Here is a 15,515-nt window from a genome sequence, read left to right as displayed (position 1 = left end):
ATTACTGGTAGTTTCAGCTCCAGTCAAAGAAGTAAAGCCGGATGGTAAGTGGTCATATGACTGAGCAGTTTGAACAATATGATTATTGCACTATTACACATGTGCATTGATTTCTCTCATCTGACTGCAAGTAACATTTTATTTCATGAAAGTTAGTAAGATCGTTTCAATTTATGTGGTTTGAAGTATCACTATGGTCTCTTTGTGTATAGTGTAGATTGAGGAAAGAAGCTAAAAAGTAATGTTCTGCTTTACATATGTTCCCAGACTAATCAACATTCTTGAGTGTTTTCAAGACTTTGCTGGCAAATTCTACAGCATGGATGCCACAAAGATACATCAGGAAGAATTGCAGTTTGATTCACAACAGACACAGCTGAGCCCAGCCCCTCTTCCAGCTTACTAGTTTAGTGCTTCCTCCATCTGACGAAGAGGGAAGTCAGACTGTCCATCAGATGCTACTCTCTGCGAATCTATTATTCCAAATAGACGTCACTACAAACTGATACAATGTTCGTCTTTTCCATCATGTATTCCACATCAGACTGTGCACAGGATATCATGCAGTGATCCCATCTCACACCCTGTGGTACAACAAATGCTCAGCCGCTACCATAATTTGGGTAAAGTGCATATAGATTGGTTAAACAGCAGAAGCTGAGCTGTGTATATTTTTACTGATGAAACACTTCACCATCAAGTGTATACAAAGCATAATACATGGAATTCAGTTCTGCATCTTTAATACTGTCTTAAGATCTGAGTCACTGTGACAGCACACATGTGGACTGGATACCACTGCAGCTGCCAATTATTTAATTGATTATGGTATAGCTAAAAATGTTTTGTCAATGCAGGTAATAATTGACTATGGTATAGCTAAAATGTTTTGTCAATGCAGGTAATGTCTATTTCCTAAAACAGTGAATTTCAGTTGTCATATGCATACGCATAGCAGTAAGAATCCGTCTATTAAAACACTAAATAGTGATTGTTTCCTCTTGTAAATAAAGCAAAAACAATGTAACTGGCCAGTCATACTACAAGTCTAGATATGCTATTAAGTCATGAATAGCTTCTTTTAATTTTTTGGACTGTACAATTCTACTATATAGGCAGTGCCAGCGAATGTGAAGTGCTACAGGAATAGTTATACTTAAGTAAAATGTCCATTAACATTTTCGAAGAAAGGCTCAAAGTAAATAATTGTACTGTAAATGACAATCTTTCTTAGTGGTTAAGTCAAAACATCTGAAAATAGCATGTGAATGTGTAAAGCACTAGCCTACAGCAGACTTATACTTATAAAACATAGCTTTATTTTAAATGAAAAACAGCAAATATGGATGCAGTTGTTTCTGCACCACTAATGTAGGGACTCTGCTCCCAAAACCCACATACTAAGTACACCAACTTTATCTCACAGGAAGGGGAACATGTACTTTTCATGGGGTGCATGTTGGTTGTTTGCATGTACTGCACTAGTCTGTATTATCAGACAGCAGACATCAAACTGCAATTTACAACAAATAAGGCTGATCTGCATGCAATTAGTCCATTTTGCTAGTTTGGTGTTTCTAATGTTTCAAAATTATGCTGAATTTAAGGGTTTTAGTAAATGTTTTAATGTGTTGTTTAGATTTTTGAACCCTGAAAAAATGCAGCAGAAATGGAAAAACTGAAACTCGTGTTTTAGATAAATTTGTATCTATGGAATGTGAGAGTAATCCTTCAAGGATTATTGAATTGCCTCTGTGCCACTGTGTAAAAACCAAATGTACTATATTTGTAGAAGGCATAGAAGTGCAAGCTCTATTAATTTCTAGAAGCATGCTTTCCCTTGTCAAAGTTTTGCTAGTGTATAAGCATAAAATTGGTAACAATCAGAAAGTGGAGGTAATATGCATTTATGGTGACAGAAAAAATATCCCCTTTAAACATGTAGAAATACAGGCAGCTTGAAGAAATTTTTTAAATTCTGTGGCTGCAACACCTGAAATAACTCAAGATGCCAAATTAAGGAAAGACTTCCCCACTTTAAAGCACTATGAAAAATGTAAGTGAAAGACTGTCTCCCAGATTCTGTATGCCTTGCACAGCATGCAGGATTACTGTATGAGCTCTTGCAGGCAATATGTCTGTCATGCAATCCAGGAACAGCCTGCAGGGGTGTGCACGAGCGCTCCTGCACTAGTCCTGCACAGACTAAGCCCCTGTATGCAAGTCACCCCATTCGCAGGAGAAATCCAGCAAATGAGGTGAATGTGTGATCCAAGAAGGTTGAAACCAGCCGTGCAGGACTAGTGCAATCTGCAGAAATGTACTCGGTTAGTAACCGAGTACTTTTCTGCAAAATCCAAATCAGAGCTGTGACAGTTAAAAATAAAGGCTGGATATCAAGTCAAGAAGCATGCCAATGGCCAATTATAAGGCCATTGGCATTGCAAACAGCGTAAAAGATAAAAAAATCAACTTTTAATTTTTTTTAGCCGCTCTCAGCTGTTTAAGCGTAGGGCAGTGGCACACAAACAGGATCGGGGAGAAAATAATTAAAAAAAACTAAAATAAGCATTCTAACTAAAATCACTATTCTTCCATGAAAGTCAATGGCAGGCAGAAGACAACATGGCCAATGAGTAGTGGTTGCTAAGGGGGGAGGCTCAGTGTGAGACATGTAACTATGCATTAGAAGGCAATCCTATGCAAATGTGGGGAATGATAGTGAATCCCAGTTTGTTTTCCCCAGCATGCTAGTCTGGTCCCAACAGTGTAAGAGTAGGAATAGCTTGGTACAAGCAGGAGTTAGCTGACATCATGGGGGTGTGTCAGGCATAGTGTAAGTGGATTGGAGTGATGTGGCTCAGGATTGCTCCTAGCTAAGCACAACTAAGCAAGAGGGGTGTGTCTGACTCTGCCTAGCACTCTTTATATTGCCAAAGCGGGTGTGCATGCCATGCACCGAGTTTTAAAGGTTTAAAAATAAATGAAACCAGGAAATAGCAGCTCTGTGCGCATTTGGCACTGTGTTTGCACAGCGTGCCCCTGGGCTTAAACAGGAAGGCAATGGGAAGGGAAAACATCAGTAGGAAGGTAATCTAGGAGAACTAGCGTAGCTGGCAGGTGAAATGTATCAGAATCAACCAATTACACAAGCAGCAGACCAGCCCAGAACACTACTATAAACTATGCAAACACCTTCCCCTCTGATTTTTCCCACACTGTACACCATTGGTGTAAATAAGCAGGGAACTTTTAACAATCAAAACAACAAAATGATAGGGGCTGAAATAGCTATCATACAACAACTTGTGGAAGAGGCTGAGGGTGGTGAGGATGTGAATGCTGTCGACCAACCCACAGTGAGGAGACGGAGAAGAGTGTACATACCCAGGGTAACCTACCAGGGGCTACATGAGCTGGAGTTAGTGGAGAGCTATAGGATGGACAGGGACCTCCTACAGCAAATTGTTGAGCAGTGCTGGCCATGTCTGACACACAGAATTAACAGAGCGGAACCCATCCCAGTGGATGCTATGGTATGTGTAGGCCAAGAATACTAGCTACAGGTACCTTCCAAAGGCCAACTGGAGATATGATGGGGATCTCAAAGGCATCAGCATCCAGGGTACTTCTCCAGTTCCTGGATGCCATGTCAGCACATGTCAGTGAGCAGGTATATTTCCCCAACACCCGTGACGCGTTGGTCAGCAATATGCAACTGTTCCACCAAATAGCAGAATACCCTGAGGTAGTGGGTGCTATAGACTGCACGCACATATGCATCAAAGCACCACCAGGTGAGTGGGGTAGGGTCTGCATCAACCGCAAGGGCTTCCCCTCCATCAACAGCCAGGTCGTGTGCGATGCCCAGGGCATAATAATGAATGTGTGTGCTGGCTGCCCTGGAAGTTATCACGATTCCCACATCAGGCATCTGATGCAGCTGTACTAGAGATTTGCCAGTGGGGACATCCCTCACAGTCACCTAGTGGGGGATGCTGGATACACACTGGAGCCATGGCTGATGACACCCATTAGAAATGCACACACACCCGAACAAGAACTCCATAATGAGGCACATGCACAGACCAGAATTATAGTAGAGCATGTGTTTGGTATGCTCAAGTCATGGTTCCTTTGCCTGGACACATCCGGTGGAGCCTTGCAGTACTCACCAGCTACATGTACCCAAATTGTCATCGTATGTGCCATGCTACACAATATGATCCTGCGGAAACAGCTGCATCAGAAACAGCACAGGGCAGGGCCACACAGCCCCCCACCATTGCCAAGGCCTGCAGAGGCACAGAGTGACTCGGAGGAGGAACAACTTGAGCCTGCCCCAGTAGGCAGAAGGAGGTGTGCCCAGTATGCCCTGGCCATGGCAAAGAGGCAACACATAGCACATACACTGACGCAGGAGGGACCCAGGGAATAACACTTCTCTCTGACTCTCACATACAGTAAAAGGGATGCCAAACATGACACTACCTGTGCTCAACCATGTGTAGGGAGTGTACTATGTGCATCCAACATAGGAAGCCCTGTAGCACCGCCCACAATACTGGGACACCCGCAAGGTAAGTGACTCACATGTGCCAGTCAGGGGGGGTCATATACCCAACAACAGTCACAGCCAGCAAGACAGGTGTAGACAAATGCAAACAAAGGCTGTGCTATGGTCTCTGAATGATGCCTATGGGTAACCCCTCTCAGGCCTACACAGAAAGATCACAGAAGGTCAGGCAGTGGGACATTAGTTCTGAAGGGTAGGAAGTCAGAAACTAATATGTAGGTACATCAAAGCTAAGCTCTGTTGTACACTGGTATGCCTCTAGTCAGCATGATAGCTTAGAATACAGAATTAAATGGAGTACCTGACATACCAGTACAGTCATAGCAAATGTGTACATGTTTCAGGTGTACCCCTCCCATCCTACATAGTCATGTGATAACAGTCAGGTGTGCCCCCCAATCCTGTGTAGACATGTAGAAATAGTCAGGTGTGCCCCCCATCCTATGTAGAAATGTAGTAACAGTCAGGTGTGCCCCCCCAATCCTGTGTAGAAATGTAGAAATAGTCAGGTGTGCCCCCCCATCCTACATAAAAATGTAGTAACAGTCAGGCGTGCCCCCCCCAATCTTGTGTAGAAATGTAAAAATAGTCAGATGTGCCCCCCCCCATCCTACGTAGAATTGTAGTAACAGTCAGGTGTGCCTCACAATCCTGTGTAGAAATGTAGAAATAGTCAGGTGTGCCCCCCCATCCTATGTAGAAATGTAGTAACAGTCAATGCCAAATGATCGACAGATACCCTGCAGAAACAGTATGCTACCTGTAGGTGTACAACACAAAGCTCTGCACTGCAGTACAAACTACCTGGACGCGATCCACACATTCAATACAGATGTGCTTACTGGGCATGCTCACACACTTAAACAAATGAAGGCCATGTCTGCAAACACCAGTGGACCAGACATATCTGGCAGTCGTAGATGTTAGTGCAGACACTCCTCAGTATGCATCACTCATGCTTTGCACACACACTGGATAGGAATACAGACATATATCTAAGGACAGCACACTACAATAAGCCAAAGGTAGATGTACATAGATGTTTGGAAGAGGGTGACTGTGACAAGGAGCCATCCAGGCCTGTCCCACCCAGCACACAGCCAAAGGGCCACAATCACATGAGGTTCAGATGTCACTCACTGCAGATACTAGCCACCAGTATCTGTCAGCATTACAGACTATGTGGTGCAAGTGCATGCTGTGCAACATGACTGTACAAGGAAGTAGTCATCTAGCAGCTGTAGACATGTACCTGTGAAATATGACCCTGTGTGTACCTGCATGCGTGTATCAACCACTAGATGAATGGGTTATGGCCCATGCACACACACTGCCCTTCCCATAACCCTACTATGACAAGCCTGCTGAGGTCATCCACTGTGAAATATACCTTTGGGAGAGTTGTTGCCCAATAATCTCCATGGTGCATCCTATAACTGCTCACTGCTGTAGTGTGATAAAGTAGTTAGGTAAGAGTTCCAATCCCAGACATGGCAACTGTATGTGTGTGTGTGTGTGTGTGTGTGTGTGTGTGTGTGTGTGTGTGTGTCTGTCTGTCTCTGTCTGTGCAGAGAACAATGCTTTTTAGGATAGTCACACTCCCTATAATTCAAATGCACTACTTTGGTAAGGCTGCTGATGTCATCCACCTAGAAATACATCTCTGTGAAGGTTGTAGCCTAGTAATTGCAGTAGCGCATTCCATAACTGCGTACCATTGTGTGATAAAATAGTTAGGTAGGAGTTCTAATCCCAGACTTGGCAAGTGTATGTATGTGTGTGTGTGTGTGTGTGTGTGTGTGTGTGTGTGTGTGTGTGTGTGTGTGTGTGTGTGTGTCTGTGTAGAGAGCAATGCTTTTTAGGTTAGTCACACTCCCCACAATTCAAATGCTCTACTTTGGTAAGGCTGCTGCTGTCATCCACCTAGTAATACATCTCTGGGAAGGGTGTAGCCCAGTAATCTCATTAGCATGTCCCATAACTGCATACAACTGTAGTGTGATAACATAGTTAGGTAGAAGTTCTAATCCCAGATTTGGCAAGTGTGTGTGTGTGTGTGTGTGTGTGTGTGTGTGTGTGTGTGTGTGTGTGTGTGTGTGCGTCTGTCTGTCTGTCTCTGTCTGTTTAGAGAGCAATGCTTTTTAGGGTAGTCACACACCCTACAATTCAAATGTTCTACTTTAGTAAGGCTGCTGATGTAATTCACCTAGAAATACACCTCTGGGAAGGTTGTAGCCCAGTAATCTCCATAGCGCATTCCAGAACTGCATACAGCTGTAGTGTGATAAAAGAGTTAGGTAGGAGTTCTAATCCCAGACTTGGCAATTGCATCTGTGTGTGTGTGTGTGTGTGTGTGTGTGTGTGTGTGTGTGTGTGTGTGTGTGTGTGTGTGTGTGTGTGTGTGTGTGTGTGTGTGTGTGTGAGTGTGTGTAGAGAGAGCAATGCATTTTAGGCTAGTCACACTCAGTATAATTCAAATGCCCTACTTTGGAAATCCTGCTGATGTCATTCACTGTGAAATACACCTTTGGGCAAGGGGCACTCCAGCAATTCCTGTGATGCGTCCTATAACAGCATCATGCTGTAGTGTGATATAGAACTCTGGTAGAGGTTCTATTCCCACATATGGCAGTCGTGGGTGTTTTGTGTGTGTTTCTATGTCTGTGTAGGGAGCAATGCATTTTAGGCTAGTCACTCTCAGTACAATTCAAATGCCATACTTTGGCAATCCTGCTGATGTCATTCACTGTGAAATACACATTTGGGAAAGGAGTACTCCAGTAATCTCCATAGCGCGTCTTATAATGGCGTAGTGCTGCAGTGTAATATACTAGTTAGGTAGGAGTTCTAATCCCAGATATGACAGGTGTGTGTGTGTCTGTGTTTGTCATTCGTATCCTGTGTGGAGGTGGTTGTGAGTGTGTAACAACTTGACTCAGTGTGGAGCAGGTTTTGCAAACATCTTATATGGTGGGCCAAGCATATATCACAATGTCCACCGTACAGGGGTAACAGATGTGAAATAGCCAAGAGGCTCCGGTGCAAAGCCATACCCGTAAATGTGACATCAATGCCAGCTGAACGTTAGCAACTCTTGTATTACCCAGGGAACACTCTCAACCCATGTCTCACACACACACACACACACACACACACACACACACACACACACACACACTTGCCTAGACAACAGCCGCTATGTTGGTAGTACCCTGCATATTGCTCACTGATAGTAACCATGGTGTGATTGCAGTGGACTACAGAAAGCATGGAAACCTGTCCATCAGTCCAATAGGCATGTACATGCCAGCAGTGCACCTCCCCCATGTTCCCCACTGGACACCTGCAACACCTGTGGTACCATCAAATGTGACCCACAAAGGACATACCATGCCTGAAACACAAGCCCTGTATGGACAGATGCCACTGACACCAGGTAATACTGGTATCATGCTATCAATGTAGGTGCAGGGTCAACCTGCTGTCCATTAACAGTTCCCACCACATGAGGCCAGGACTGATACATTTGATGATAACACTCTGTGTACACAACATGGGCCAGACACCCCAGGTACAGTTCCACATGTCACTGTACATGCATGTGGGAGTTGTGCAATCCCAGACACTGTCCATATCATGGACTAAGGAACACATACATGGCAAGCAATGCACAGCATTGGCCACATGTAATAGTCACCCAGGTGACTGGATGGTGAATACAATACCCACTTGTGTGGGCAACTGCAGACACTACACCCCTGAGCCACATTGCAGACCATTGTCATGTGGCCTGATGTCAAAGTATACCCATCACCTAGCCTTGTATAGCCATCTGGCACCATCAACCACAACACAACCGTGAAGCAGTGCACCCATACATGTCAGTACTGGCACCCATGTCTACGTGTATGGTATATGATGCGTATGACCACATTCATAACCACTACAACCCCCATTGGCATACTGAAGCATGCTGTCTGATGTCAGACACCTCCACATATCTTTTGCACATATAAACTCCGTATGACCCCTGTGATGCATGTGATACCTGCACAGTACTGCGTTGTGACAATCCCAGTTTGTGTGCATCCCTGTTAGAGTGTGACTGTGTTGACGCTGACACCTGTTCATGTAGACAGGCACGTGTACTACACCTACCACATAGCTACCATATCCCTGTTGCAGATGTCACTCACCATCACATATACATTCTGAGGGCACCCCAACATGTAACCTATGTGGCGCATTCACTAACTGCATGGAAATGTGATAGCACTACATAATCATCAGGGGTTTTATACCCTGTACTGGTAGGTGTGTGACACAAACATGCTTAAGTTTTACTCTCCCACCCCTCCCTGGCTTTTCTGAGTCTCTGTCTGCCTCACTCACTCCCTCTCTGGTGGATGTGGAGACTTACAGCTGCATTGCTTAGGCAGCAGCATGTGTATTTTAAGTGATGCTCAGGATTAGTAGATGGCCTCTGCATGAATTGGAGCCCTCCTCTAGCTGATTGCATGTGGAACAGCTGTGGTAACATTCACATAGCCAATTGCATGGAAACACACACCAATATCTAGGAACATCATGTTGGTGTTGGGTCTTTCATTCACTGTGAGCAGGAACTCGATCTAATTTTGGCAAACAGCATATCAGATGGATTGGGGATTTACCTCTAACAACATACACTGTGGAAACAGGCCAACACACAGGAGGGGGATGTGCCTGACCTGACTACAGACTGTAAGTGCTGCTATACTGCATTTGGAGTAATGTTGGTTTAACAGGATGTATGTGGATATGGCTGTCCTACATATTTTCATACCTACCATGTCAGTGCTATGTTTATGAGGGAACACACATCTGTAGGGTCATCTGCAGACTGGCCAGTGTGTGGTGCCTTTTGTTTCAGGTGTTACCCACAGAGCAGCTATCTGTGAACTGCAGAAGGTAGTGTAAGGATTGCAGTCTGTAGATGATGACAGCCGTGAGAGTTACTGACTTCATATCCCTCATAGGACATATGTTGCAACAAACCCAGTTACAGCAGTAAATGTATGAGGTTATCACAGCAACATGTCAATATTGGTCCTGTGTATGTGCCTCCAACCAAAACCCTGTTAACCTTTGTACATATGTCATGCAGTAAGGTTTGCATATGTGCTGTGCACCATAATTAGTGACATCATATCTGATAACAAGCCAGTGAGATATCACACTGCTACACATGTTATGTGTAGTAGGGTGTTATATTTGACGATGTAACCTGGATATTTTGTGGTTGTGTGTACAGTACTGAGGTCTGTGTACTTATGGTGATTATCGGCAGTGTGTGTATTGTTAATATGTACCTTGGCCTGTATACAGACTGTGGTAGATGTCATAGTTCTGGGTCCTGTTCTATCTGATGTTACATGCTGTTCCACTGTATGTTACCCTATTGGCTGACATGTTTGTAGGCCATACATGCACATGTCCCATACCACAGACAGTCATTGTAGCACACTGTGTAGCAGCCTAGTATATGTAGGGATAGTGTGTGAGTGGCACATATGAGGTTGGTGTTGAACAGATAGTCCATATACTGTAATAATATGCTAGCATATCATATGTGGCTGTGTTCACATTGGTTGTGGTTATGCACTTTCACACAGGTGTATGTTACTCTGTGCTGTGGCATGCCTGTACAGCCTGCTATATATGCAGGTACATGTGCATTCCTCATAGGAAATGTAGGCCAGTGTTGAGCTGGTCTGCCTGTAGCCTGCACAGTGCTTTGTTACATGCCTAGCAGCTTAGTCTACTCACCCAGTGAGATGTAATGTCCAGATACTTGCCAGATGTACTGCTGCCAGGCCACCATAACAGTCATGTATGTCAGACAGAGTAGTGGGATGTTGTGCAGATGTGTGTCAATATCTAGTAGGTAGTATGTGGCCATGGCACCTCTGTACAAGGGGTTAGTATGTGGCAGGACAGGCAAGGATGTGTGAATGCATAACCTATGGGGGCACATGTATACCAGTAGTTACGTGTTATACGCATCCACATGGCTGATAACATCCACATTGTCAGGATTGGTCCATCCTGTATACCTCTGGACTGTCCAGAGTGTGCCAGACTGTCCATATATATTGGCCATTATCCCTGCTGTAGTCCACATGAGCATTACGTGCTAGCAGTGGTACTGTACTATGATGTCCTTCGGATGTCTGTCAGTAGCCAGAGGCACAAATGTTAAAAGCAGATGTGATCTCCCACACACACCATGTCTGTGAAGACACTCCCTATTACAGTAGCAATAGTCTACAAATATACCTGCTATACATACCTGACACCCCCTTGCACTACAAAGTCGAGAGTATAAGGTCTGAGGTAGGGCTACACTCCATGTTCAGGACATATGGTGAGGATATATGTACATATGATTATCCAGATATCTATATAGACATACACATATACATATCAACATACATGGATGGATATGTATATGTACATAGCTATACAAAGAAACACCCAAATATATACATATACTGAGCAACGTGTCTATACATATACAGATAGAGATACATATGCACTTATACATATGGATATCTACATATATATTGACAGTAGTGGGTATACCAGAATAGATATGTATGCACATATAGTTATTGATACCTACATATATACCAATATAACTAGGCATATCTGTACACATAGGATGTGCCTACATGTATAGCTATATATACATATACGTATATGTATATGGGAGCGCTACAGAATCCTGAAAGCCTAAAGTCCTGAAGACCATCAGGGGTGAGCTGCCTTAAGATATATGGATGTACATTACCATACAATTCACCTTGGTTAAATGCAGGCCTACTGCCACCTGCCATACAGACTGTTCTGTTTGTCAGTGTGCTTGTGATGGTGTCAGTTGTGCCTTGTTATGTAACAGTTACATCTCATTGTGTCAACTGAGGTCCTTACCCCCTAGGATTGTCTACAGGGTATAGAGAAAGGTTGCTGAACTATACATCAGCATGACTTACTGTTGATTGTTTGGTATCCTGTGGCCCAGTCTGTCTTTACTATTGTACTACTTGATGGCCTTGGCCTGGACAGCAACATTTGTTAACTTTTCCAGACTACTGTATTAGTATAACATTTTACAGTTGCATTACTCAGTTTATGTGGATGTCCATGTCTAAACAGCTATACCACATGGCATATACAACTGTAATAGTACACAAATAAAGGTTTCCTATTTATGTAAACCTGTGTGTGGTGTTATGTCCTTTGATTTCTCTGTGGGTATATGTTGCAGGCAATAATTGTCATTTGTATGGGTGGCTCATACAGTTTCCAGTTGGTAAGGTGGTAACTGTAGGAATAGTGGCTGTTCCATATTGTGTGCACCTACTACATATGTATCTTACTATACATATCTCTGCATGTGTATGTGTAGTTACATATATATCTATATGTATGTATAAATATATATATATATATATATATATATATATATATATATATATATATATATGTATATCTGCATCTGGATATATGTGTCTGTGTATATGTATCCTAGGGATGAAAATATCTGTATCTGGATATATGTGTCTGTGTATATGTATCCTAGGGATGCCCATGTCATGTCAAGTCCTGGTTATGGGATCTGCAATACTTGGTAGTGTATTGCAGGCTGGATGTGTTTCGCTGGGGGTATACCTATTTGTACAAGACGTATATTGTTTGGGGCCTCTAAACCCCATTAACAGTGCATGTGGACATATATGTTTTTTGTTATTTACCCATTGTTATCTACAGATGTATGTCTATATATACCTATATATCTGGTTACATAAATATAACTATGTCCATATATACTTACATAGATATATATATCTGCTTACATATATATATAACTTGCTGTATATATTTAGACATATAGATGTAGACATATATGTCTATAGATGTAGGCATTTGTATGTATATATGTTTATATATATATATATATATATATATATATATATATATATATATATATATATATATATATATATATATACCTACATTTATAGGATATGTTTTATCTATTTACATATTAATATATATACACACACACATATATCTACATGTTAAAATCCATTTCCTGTACTGTTGAATGACTGGGCCGGATGATATATTTGTGAAAACATCAAGGTTATGTATATCTGACATGGCTTAGGGGTAAATCACTTTGGCAATGGTGTGCAGGGTCCTGGGTTTCAGCTTTGCAAAGGCTGTTTATTTTGTTGCTAGGCAGAACAAGGGCCATTGGATACAGAGGGATTAAGACACTTTTGAGCAGTTGTAAGCAGGTTTGTGCAGAGGTAAGCACTGCTAACTTCCGTTTACAGTTTCTTATACTCAGTTAGCTTCTAAATTGCTTAACCAGTGTAGGCATTGCTTATCCCTGCGGAAACAGGCTGAAACCTACTTACTACTGCTTAAAAGTGCTTATTCCTGCTTACCCCATGCTAATTTCTTTAAAAGAAAAGAAAAAAGGGTTGATTGGAAAATGGTAAAAAAGTGGCACAAAGAGGGTAATACAGTAAGGGAAATAGCTAGGGATGTGCAGGAAGGGTCTGGGGAAGGTCCACAGCTGCTCATTTCTACTACAGCAACTGTTGTGCATATACACTGAATTTGGAGGTAGATTTGGACACTCAAACCCCTGAGAGAGGGGTGAGGACAACAATAATAAGTTGTGATGCCAGTTAGATCAGATTACATGTGTCCAGTGGACACGTGCGAAATAGACAGCTATGTATGGGGCAAGATTTTTTTTTAGGAACAGATTGCACTTTTTTTTTTCAGGTGTGAGTGGGATGTTGGGGTGGGGTAGTAGGTATATTTGGGGAGGTAGGTTGGGTAGGTTAACATACAAGACAAACAAGGTGCATACGGGGTGGTATATGACACATGTAGGGGGTAAACACCTTGATGGGGAGAGGTGTTGGGAAATCGGAAGCCCATGAGCCCCCTAGTGGAAATAGTGGGACTGAGGTCCACGCTCATGGGCAGTCACCACTGAAGCTTCACAGCCCCGATGGTGGCTGTGATGGCAGCTGAGTTGCAGAGCCAGACTGATGTTCTAGTTGCAACACACAGCCCTCAAGCTGAAGTAGAAGATCACCAAGCTGTTTGTTAGGCTCTCTACGCACCATGACCCCGACCTGGCAATGGGTGACAGGTTCCTGTCCATGCCCACTCCCAGGGGGGCAAACCCCATCCCCTTAGGTGGTTCCACCCGAAGGTTGTGCAGGACCAAAGGACAGGGAGGTCCCAGGTTGGGCCCCAGAGATGCTGGTGCCTGGTGCCACGGCCAGCTGAAGTGGGACAGGTGGGCCCGCTGGGGCCGGCCTTCCCAAATTTGCTATAGTGTTTAGATTTCATCATCAAATGTGGGTTAGTAATAGTTAACACATTCCAGGGTTAGGTATAACAGCATGCATAGATATTTCCATTAACCCAGACACCAGATACGGGACAGTTGCATAGCAAAAAGAACACATGCATATATGGGACCACAGTGGTAATAAGGACAGCATGCAAGTACATTGATAGCACCATGCCACCAGTGTTGGAATATTTCATTATAGCACATGTATGGGAGCAATTAATATATTTATCAAACAATTGGACGTTATCAGAACATAGGTGTCATTACATACCAGTTGGGGTGGGTATGTTGATTATTGTTGGAGATATGGTGCGGGGGAAAAATATGTCAATTAACAACTAGTATATTCCTGTAATCCACATTACTCTTCTAGTCAGTGCTGTTATCTGTACCTTACAAGTCTTACTATACTACCCTATAGCCTTAGTTTCGACAGTGATATGGCTGTCATCATCATTATACATGAATTGGTTTTACCTGCAGTATACACTTCTTACCTGGTATAACTGCGGAGGGAATGTTTGTTAACACTAACTAACTGTTTCTACACATGCTCCCAGATTCTGGGTTGATGTTGTGCACATAGCTATCCAACTCTTTCTGCACAGACTCTGGCCATGTGTTGACCACATGCAGGTATGCAGGGGCATATCTAGAATATTGCCCTCTTCGACCTTTAGTGACTTGACACACACACATATACACACTTTCCTACACAGTTATATTATGTAGCACAGTGTGGGTGACAGTGATCAGTGACACATTATTATTCAGAGAAACTGCAACACTTACAATTCCCTACAATACCAAAGTGAACAGTACCAGTACAGGTTATTATGGTCTTTATTTCTCAGCACAGCATTTGTATCGGATGTACCTGTGGGAGCAAAGTTTGTTAGCATTACCTGACTGTTGCCACACAAACTTCCAGATTACACATTAGTATTATACACTATACATCTCATTCAGTTACTGTACACACTCTGGTCACAGCTTGACAACATGGGGATTTAGATAGGACATACTTGGCTTATTACTCTCCTAACAGTTTTGGGGGCTGCTACAGTGACAGGTTTGTTCTCATAGATGTTTGACAATCACTTGTATTCCCTGTTTGTTGGCTATACATCTGGGATCATCCCACAGATTTACCAGGGGGACAGGCAGCAGATATGGGCCCATATACTTGGCATTCTGGCCACAACTGTACAGTTGTGGGGTATGATTCTGTATGCAGCCTACTTCCACTCCTAGGATTCAGACCATGGCTGTGTCTGCTACAACTTAATCACACTGTCCATCACAGTTGTGTCTGCAATTTAGATATTGCTGTATATGTCCTATCTGCTTTCTGTCTTATTAATCCCCTGTGCTTTTGCATTCTGACCTTGTATTACAACACTCTTATACAGATGTCCTAGACAGTTACATGTTGAAGGACACTGTGGGTGACAGTAATGTGTAATACCTTATTATTCAGAGCAACTGCATCAGTCGCATTGCCATACA

Source organism: Protopterus annectens, chromosome 7.part0 (genome assembly GCF_019279795.1).
Source record: "Protopterus annectens isolate FY-2018-M chromosome 7.part0, PAN1.0, whole genome shotgun sequence".
Taxonomy (NCBI): domain Eukaryota; kingdom Metazoa; phylum Chordata; order Ceratodontiformes; family Protopteridae; genus Protopterus; species Protopterus annectens.
The sequence above is the reverse complement of the archived record's forward strand: the minus strand, read 5'-3'. Positions refer to the sequence as shown.